The sequence below is a fragment of the Neolamprologus brichardi genome, chromosome 4 (assembly GCF_056152115.1).
Source record: "Neolamprologus brichardi isolate AB-2024 chromosome 4, ASM5615211v1, whole genome shotgun sequence".
NCBI classification, from domain to species: Eukaryota; Metazoa; Chordata; class Actinopteri; order Cichliformes; family Cichlidae; genus Neolamprologus; species Neolamprologus brichardi.
Window position 1 is genome coordinate 21,878,550 of NC_142107.1, and position 7,599 is coordinate 21,886,148.

The 7,599-nt window shown below is 39.5% G+C and overlaps 1 pseudogene; it reads right to left on the reverse strand.

The window, feature by feature from the left end:
• Positions 1 to 599: 599 nt before the first annotated feature.
• On the reverse strand, positions 600 to 5,051 carry LOC148103035 (uncharacterized; annotated as a pseudogene).
• Between the last annotated feature and the right edge of the window lie 2,548 nt (positions 5,052 to 7,599).

Genomic DNA, 7,599 nt, shown 5'->3' on the forward strand with positions numbered 1-7,599 from the left:
CAGACAACCTGTGAGTACTCGACATCAGAGGGAAGAAAAAACTCACTTTTAACAGGAAGAACCCTCCAGCAGAGCTAGGCTCAGAGAGAGTCACTAGCAGCATGGCTTCTTCCCCTTTTCCTCCTGCATTTTCCTGCTCAGTATGTCAGATGTTTAGCTAATCCTCAGCCTCTTTTAGAAATAACAATTTTGGAATACATGTACGCTGTTTGTAGCTTTGAAGGCCAGGCTAAAAGCTAGGCTAAACTAGCAAATCCCTAAAGATGCAGGTGATTCGACAGTTTTGGATAAAGCATTTGAAGATTAGACTATGAAATAAGTCATTATTTAAAGGTTTGTAGTTAAAAGGGCTACACTGAGTAAGCTACACAAACCATCAAAGAGCTTTAAAAAACAAAACAAAAAACTGGTTCCAGCTTTTGGAAAAAAAACAAAAAACTTAACTCTAAGCGCTGTCATTCAATTAATATGATCCAGTCTCTTATTATCAGATGAATTAAGAACATAATGCTAAAAATATAAAAAAAAAATTGAGACAATAATTGTTTATATGGTAAAACATAATGAATTATGAAATTTGATCTCACTTCCCTCGTTCATTAATTGTAGTAAACAATAAGGAATTTCATTAGTACATACAATGCAGTATAATCTCTGTACTCAGAGATTATACTTTCTGTTTCTATGGAGATTTTTCTTGTTTTCTCAGGATAAAATGGACTTTCCAGGATGCCTTTGTTTTTCTCTGATTTTCAAAGACCTTCCTTTAGAGAGTCACAAATCTTCTGCCATGAGTTGATCTCTGAGCTCCAAAGTGCAGCTCTGGCTCTGATGACCTGGGAAACTTTTGCCTCACAGCCTTTTGCCAGACTGGTGATTTCTCTGTAGATGAAGAAAATATCCATGCCAAGGAAGAGAGCAAGAGAGCACTGAGAGCGATGAACCCATCCCTTGATGTCTTTGAGAGAGCAAGAGATCCTTTGAGAGCTGCCTCACCAATATCTGGGATATCTGAGGCTAACCTGCTTGCATTACATAATGCTTTTCCTTCCTGAGCCAAAACTTTACCATCACTCGGGATCATTTTAGCAGCAGAGGCAGCATCAGTAACTAAATCAAAAGTGCCCTTTCCAACAGTCCAAACTTTAGATGCAATCCTGCTTACTCCCACAGCCATCTCTAGCTTACGTGTTTCTATTCCACACACTGGTTGATTGGTCACGTTCTGCAGACAATCTTGAAGACTCTGTACATCTTCCATGAAGTTCTTGAAAACTTCACCAGCTTTTGTTTGATGCTTATGATTAACTTTCATCTCTGCTCCAGTGGTCACAGCACTGTTAAGACCACTGGTGATTCCCAGCCCAACACCAGTCATTGTCAAAGCTAGAAATGTTCCTGCTGTTACAGGAATTAACGCCAAGACAACAATGGACAGCACACCACCAATCGCCCCTGCTGAACTGCCTGCCACACTGTAGATCTTTGAACCCTTACTCATCTTGTCTAGCTGAACTACACACTGCTCAAGATCATTTAGGAACTCCAACATCCTGGGCTGTTGTTCTTCAAACTTACTGATGAAATCCTCATGCTCAGAACAAGTTGTTAAAATCTCTGTTTAAATTAAGCAGAGATATCAGTTAGTATGGTTGAGGAGCTTTGTTTTAAAGCCTTCCTTCAGGTAAGTTTGGTTAGTTTTGCTTTCACTCCTGATATATAAATACTACAGAGAAACCACACCAAGCTAATTTTTCATGTGTCTGAGCGAACACACAAACTCCCTGAGCGATCTCATGGACCACTGTGAGCGACAGCAGACGTGTGCACTGTGGTCACGCCAGCGTCGAATCCATCCAAGTTACATGGTTTATTAAAATAATAAAATTACAGCATTTACCTTTCTGTTAGACTACTTTTAATTAACTGCTTTAGCCCACTTACAATGAAAATTTAAAAAAAAAAAATCTTGTTCATGACCTGTGTAGTATGTTAACACTATTGGAAGCAAAAATAACTTGAACTCCAATTTTGAAAACACAACTTTCTTCTTCTTCTTTTTTTAAAATAAAGCTCTGACTTGTATTATGAGTCTGTGGTCTGGGAGAGAGTCCTGTAACTCTCTGTCTGCAAAATACAGTATATAATGACCAATGCTGGGCAGTTAACTATGTGGTTACTTGTTCAAAAAAGTAACTGAGTTTTGCAAACAAAGATTTTTGCAGCTGTTTACCTAAAAATGCAGCCAATGCAGGTTTTTTAAACAAACATTTCAAACTATTTACAGAACAATCAGCTGTTCTGCATCAAATCTGATGCCACACAAATTATTTGTGCCACTCCAAAAATAATTTCTGTCCACTATGAGATGAAGGAGAACAACAGCCTGATACCTGCAGGCCTGACAACAGGAGATGTATCACTGTCGCCTCATTGTTCTGACACACACAACAGAACTACTGAATACACTACACACTAACTACACAAGATTTGTGCTAAACGTTGCAAATCTCTCACATCTCAAAACACCGCCGTCACTCCTAAAACTTCCTCCCGTTTCTTAACAACTTAATTCCATGTTTTGATTGGTCGACATGGTACATTTTTCGACCAATGGGAAAGGGTGGGGGTGTTTTGGTTTCGTCTTTGCTCACAGGTGGAGAGTGCTTTCAAGCGTTTTCCTTATAAAACGCCGTTTTTACCGTTTCTTCCTGCAGTAAATATAAACAACGATAATATTCAGGAAGAAAACCAAACATTGCAGATATTTTATCATAACTCTGGTTTTACGTGGCCTATCAACACAATTTAAAAACTGGTATAAAGTCCACAGTTTTTCCGTTACTTCTTCCGTCTGTCCTGCTCACATCTCCAAATGTTGTACACGTTGTTATTAATGTGGCTTCACTCCACATCAGCCAAGCCGCTTTGCTAGCTAAAACACCGGTGTCGGCACATATTTACTTTAATTTCAATTCAGGTTAGAATTTTTTTGTGTGCGCAACGCAGATTTTCTCTGTGCAGAGACCGTGCCAACAGTGCGCACGTGCGCAGCTTAGTGGGAACATTGCATGCAACAATATTTTATTGAGATCAACAACTGGTCCTACATATTGTACAGTGTACTTTTCACAGAATATATGTAAAAGATGTAGAATTGAATTTAAATTATAACTACTTGCTTATGAACCATAAAATGGCCTGAGATGTTTACTGCATACAAACCCAATAGGTTTCTAAGGTCTGCAACATCTGGTCACTTTGTAGTGCACAGTTAAGGAACTAAGCAGAGCTTAGTTTTTTTTTTTTTACCTTATAATATTAAGAGCCTTGAGGAGTTCAGGGTGTAAAAAACATCTGTTTTTGTTGGGTCATGTGACTCAGAGGAAGCAGAGGATTTCTTGGCAGCTGTTTGTCATCAGGGCTGATTGTGGCCCAGTTTAGATAAGGCACCGACGTTATGTCACCTCTTCTGAAACAAAGAGAAAGAAATCTTCCTAAACTTCCTAAAGTATTAATAGTAGTAATTAGTCGTATTAGTATTAATTTCTAGAACTCTGTGAAGACTCGGTGGATAGAGCCAAAGCTTTAGTGCCACGCTCACACTTTCAACCCATCCATGCACTCCAAAAAGGCACTGAACATTCTGCTCCTAAAAATACTAATAAATAAACACTAATAATACAAATTATTACAGCCACATTAGGAGCAACATTAGACTCTTAGTTTTGTTCGAGTGTTAAGTACAGTCTACAGTAAATGCCATCCTGCAAACATGTATATGTTTATATGTAGTGGCGCAAGGAATCTAAAATCTCACAGTTCGGATCTGAGCACAGTTTTAAGTCATGGATCGGATCAATTTTCGGATCAGCAAAAAAAGAAACAAAGACAAAATTTTAACATTTACTTATTCACTTATTGAAGTATTTTTTTGCCTGTTAAAAACACTCTACTCAAGACTCATTCCACGCAATTGTTAAAAAATAAATAAAAATGGTACAACATAGGGCAATATAGGGCTTTGTATCTACCACTCAATTCAATTCAATTTTATTTATAAAGTGCCAAATCACAAAAACAGTTGCCTTAAGGGGCTTTATATTGTAATTTAGACCCTACAATAATACATACCGCTCATTTTATCGCACTCCGCTGTGGTATAATGAGCTGTCACGGTCACGTAGCTTTCCGTTGCCCTGGAGATCCACCCATTTGTAGTAGTTAGGGCAACAGAAGATGCCTGGGACAGTTCAGCCATAACTTAAATCTTTTCCTGCTCATACATGCTTGGAACGATCTTGCCACTAAAGTGGACGCGCTACGGGATATCATAGCATGGCTCAAGTACGTTCATCATAGTTTAAACCCCTTGTTTTGCACAACGGAATACGGCCTCACGTCTGCAGCTAAACACCCCAGTAGCTTTTGTAATAGCTTTAGCCCGGTTGGACTGGGTAGCAAAGGGCTGCTTAAATACCGAAAACTCCTCTGCTCCTCCACTTGGACCGCTAGCGCTGACAGACCCACTATCGCTTGACAGACCCACCACGCGCACCATACACATACTTTTTTCTTTTTCGAATCTTCGGATCACGTGCGTACCGAACCGTGGAGTGGGATCAGTTCGGATTACGGATCAACCGTGATCCGTTGTACCACTAGTGTTTATTCAAGTACAATACACCATGACCATTATAGCTGCCTTGCATACAAAGACACCACAGGATGTAACGTCCTGCTGTTTAAGATGTTTGCCGCAGACTCCTCCAGCTGCTACATCACCCACAAATGTTTGTTAAATTAACCAAGTTAATATACCCACATAGCAAAATTGGTATGGTCCCGATCTGGCCCACACAATGTGCTTACACATGGCCCACATACCGCAAAGAATGACGGCCCTTTGGTGGCCCAGATCAGGTTTGCCAGAGGTGGCACACATGGGCCAGCACAAGGCCAGTTGCACACACACTGGTGGTCCTGTGCTGGCCCATGTGTGGATTACTTCTGGTAAACCTGATCTGGACCGCCAAAGGGCCGTCATTCATTGCGGTACGTGGGCCATGTGTAAGTTGTGTGCAGCCACGGGCCAGTTGCAGACACACTGCTGGCCCTGTGCTGGCCCAGATGTCAGCCTAACGTGTACCTTAATAAAGCCAACTAATAACAACATGTGCCGGAACATAGTAGTGCAAAAGTAACATGACGAAACTCTGTTTGCAGTAAATGGACTGATTCTTATATAGCACTTTTCTACTCTGGGATTATGCAAAGTACTCTATACAACATGCCACATTCACCCAATCACACACTTTCTCTAGACTGAGTGCTTCCTAACTACATTCATAAGCTGTGTCCCAATTCAGCAACCGCACACTTTGTAGTACGCACACTTCGCCGACTTCGTGGGGCGGGTACTTCGAAGAACGGAAGTGAGAGCCTTGTGAAATGGGACGGTCTAGCCTTCTTCGCGCTGCTCAGTTTGCCTAGCAACCGTGACATTAACCGCGAGAAACGTTTCATACAGCATTGTTTGACAGAAATGAAGGAGAAAAATGTTTTTTTGTTCATTTATTTTCTTTACGAGATCACTTTGATTAGTTGAGTATCTGAGGGACTGTAAAAACATGATTGTTGGGCTTCATTTCTGTACTGAACAGTCATCTTAAGATTAGTTAGTAAATAACAATTGGCTTATGTTGCTCATGAGACTAAAGTCATCTCACTTTGGTAATGTAAATATAATATGGCAAATATTATAATTATTATTAGATTATTATAATATATTATAGCAGTGAGCTTGAACTCATTGTCAAACACTGAGCTTCAGTAAAGATTCAAGTTGCATTTATTTATATTTCCTATCACCTTAAATCTTCACTCAAAGACAAGTATCTTTGACAGTGCATATATAGATGTATTATATATAAGAGACAAATATTGTTCTTTTAATATGTTGGCATTACCAAATTTGCCTCAATGCTTACATATATGTGTAAAAAGAAAATCCACGAGCTGTGATAACTGTTTCTGAGCCAATGAAGAGTAGACTGATATATTAAATATCCCTTTATTGGGTGAGAAAATCAGACCATGTCATAACTGCTTTAAGTCATACAGAATAGATATCAGAGCCTTAAACAGGCTGACTTCTGCTAAATGGGTCAAACTGGGCAGAAAGTCTACAAACACATAACATCCTTATAGAATATGATGTAACACTATAGATCAACGTACCTCAGAATATATAAAGCATATAAACAATTATAGCAATATGATGCAACAAACACAGCAGTACTACTAATTCAAAATACTCAAAGCTTCATAGAACTGAAACAAACATTTATTTTTAGCTCCATTCTGCTGCTGATACATACTTTAGGTTTCTGAATATTAAACTTGTTACTGCTTTTCATAGCGTTTAATTGAGTACTTTCTACCACATTGAAAAAACTTTAATGATAAAATTATTTGAACATTACCTAATAAGACTGATTCAGGACAGACAATTAGTTATGTTAAACTTTCCTAGCAGTCCTTCACAAACAGGGAACAGTCTGTCTATTCTCTCCATCTGTCAGCTGCTGCTGGCTCTTCCTCCTCCTCTTCCTCACACACGCTGAGTTTGTCCTGGTGGATCATCAGGGGTGCAAAGCCTCACAGATGATGTGCAGCAGTGGGTCCCTCAGTCTGTCCTCACTCTGGACACTTGCAGTTGTCACACATGGAAATCAAATGTGTGATAAGCTGCAGGATTCAAACACAAGTGTAACTTATAAATACATGTTCATACTTTTATTACACAATCAGAGAGAAAGAAAAAGAGAGAGAGTGCAGGACATACAGACAGGTGAGAGTCTCAGGTGTACACACTGCTACAAAACAGCACGAGAGAAGGAGGATTAGTGTTTGTGTTATTACGAGTGCTAAACAAGAAGAGTTCCCAGATGGTAAAGTGGACACATGTGTGACTCCTGTGATTAAAGCATCTTTCTTTCAGCTTAACGAGTGAACCGTCAGCTCGTTCAAACACACGTTAAAGTCCGTTTGGCTCGACACCACCGAACAAAGGCAGCAATATAACATAGTTAACATTAACAGTGCAGTGAATCCTGCTTGTGCCGTGATATTCAGGACTGCAAACCGAGCAGCATTCACTGACTTTCAGCCTGTTGTGTTTGTGGATATATGACTAACTTTAATTATCCATGAAATCATCACATTCTCTGTAAGATTAAGGCCAACTATTGAACGGTGTATATTTTAAAGTAAAGGCTTTAAAACCAAGTTAACGCTGCAAGTACAAACATCACTAATGCCACATAACTTTGCTGACATGTGACCAAACAGTCATGTTTTAATGTTCTTCATTATTAAACATTCGCACATAAATAAGTGACATTATATTCAGTACTAACTTTTGAAAGTTTACTCTTCGGTCACTCCGCCTTTTTTCCCCGAAGAAATATCCACACCCACCGCCGCACTAGGAATACTGGGATACACGGGACCACGAAGTCTACACCGGACCCGCCCTTCAAATTTGGGAAAATTAACTGCGCGTTTGTCGATCGCATTTGGAGTACACTTCGAATT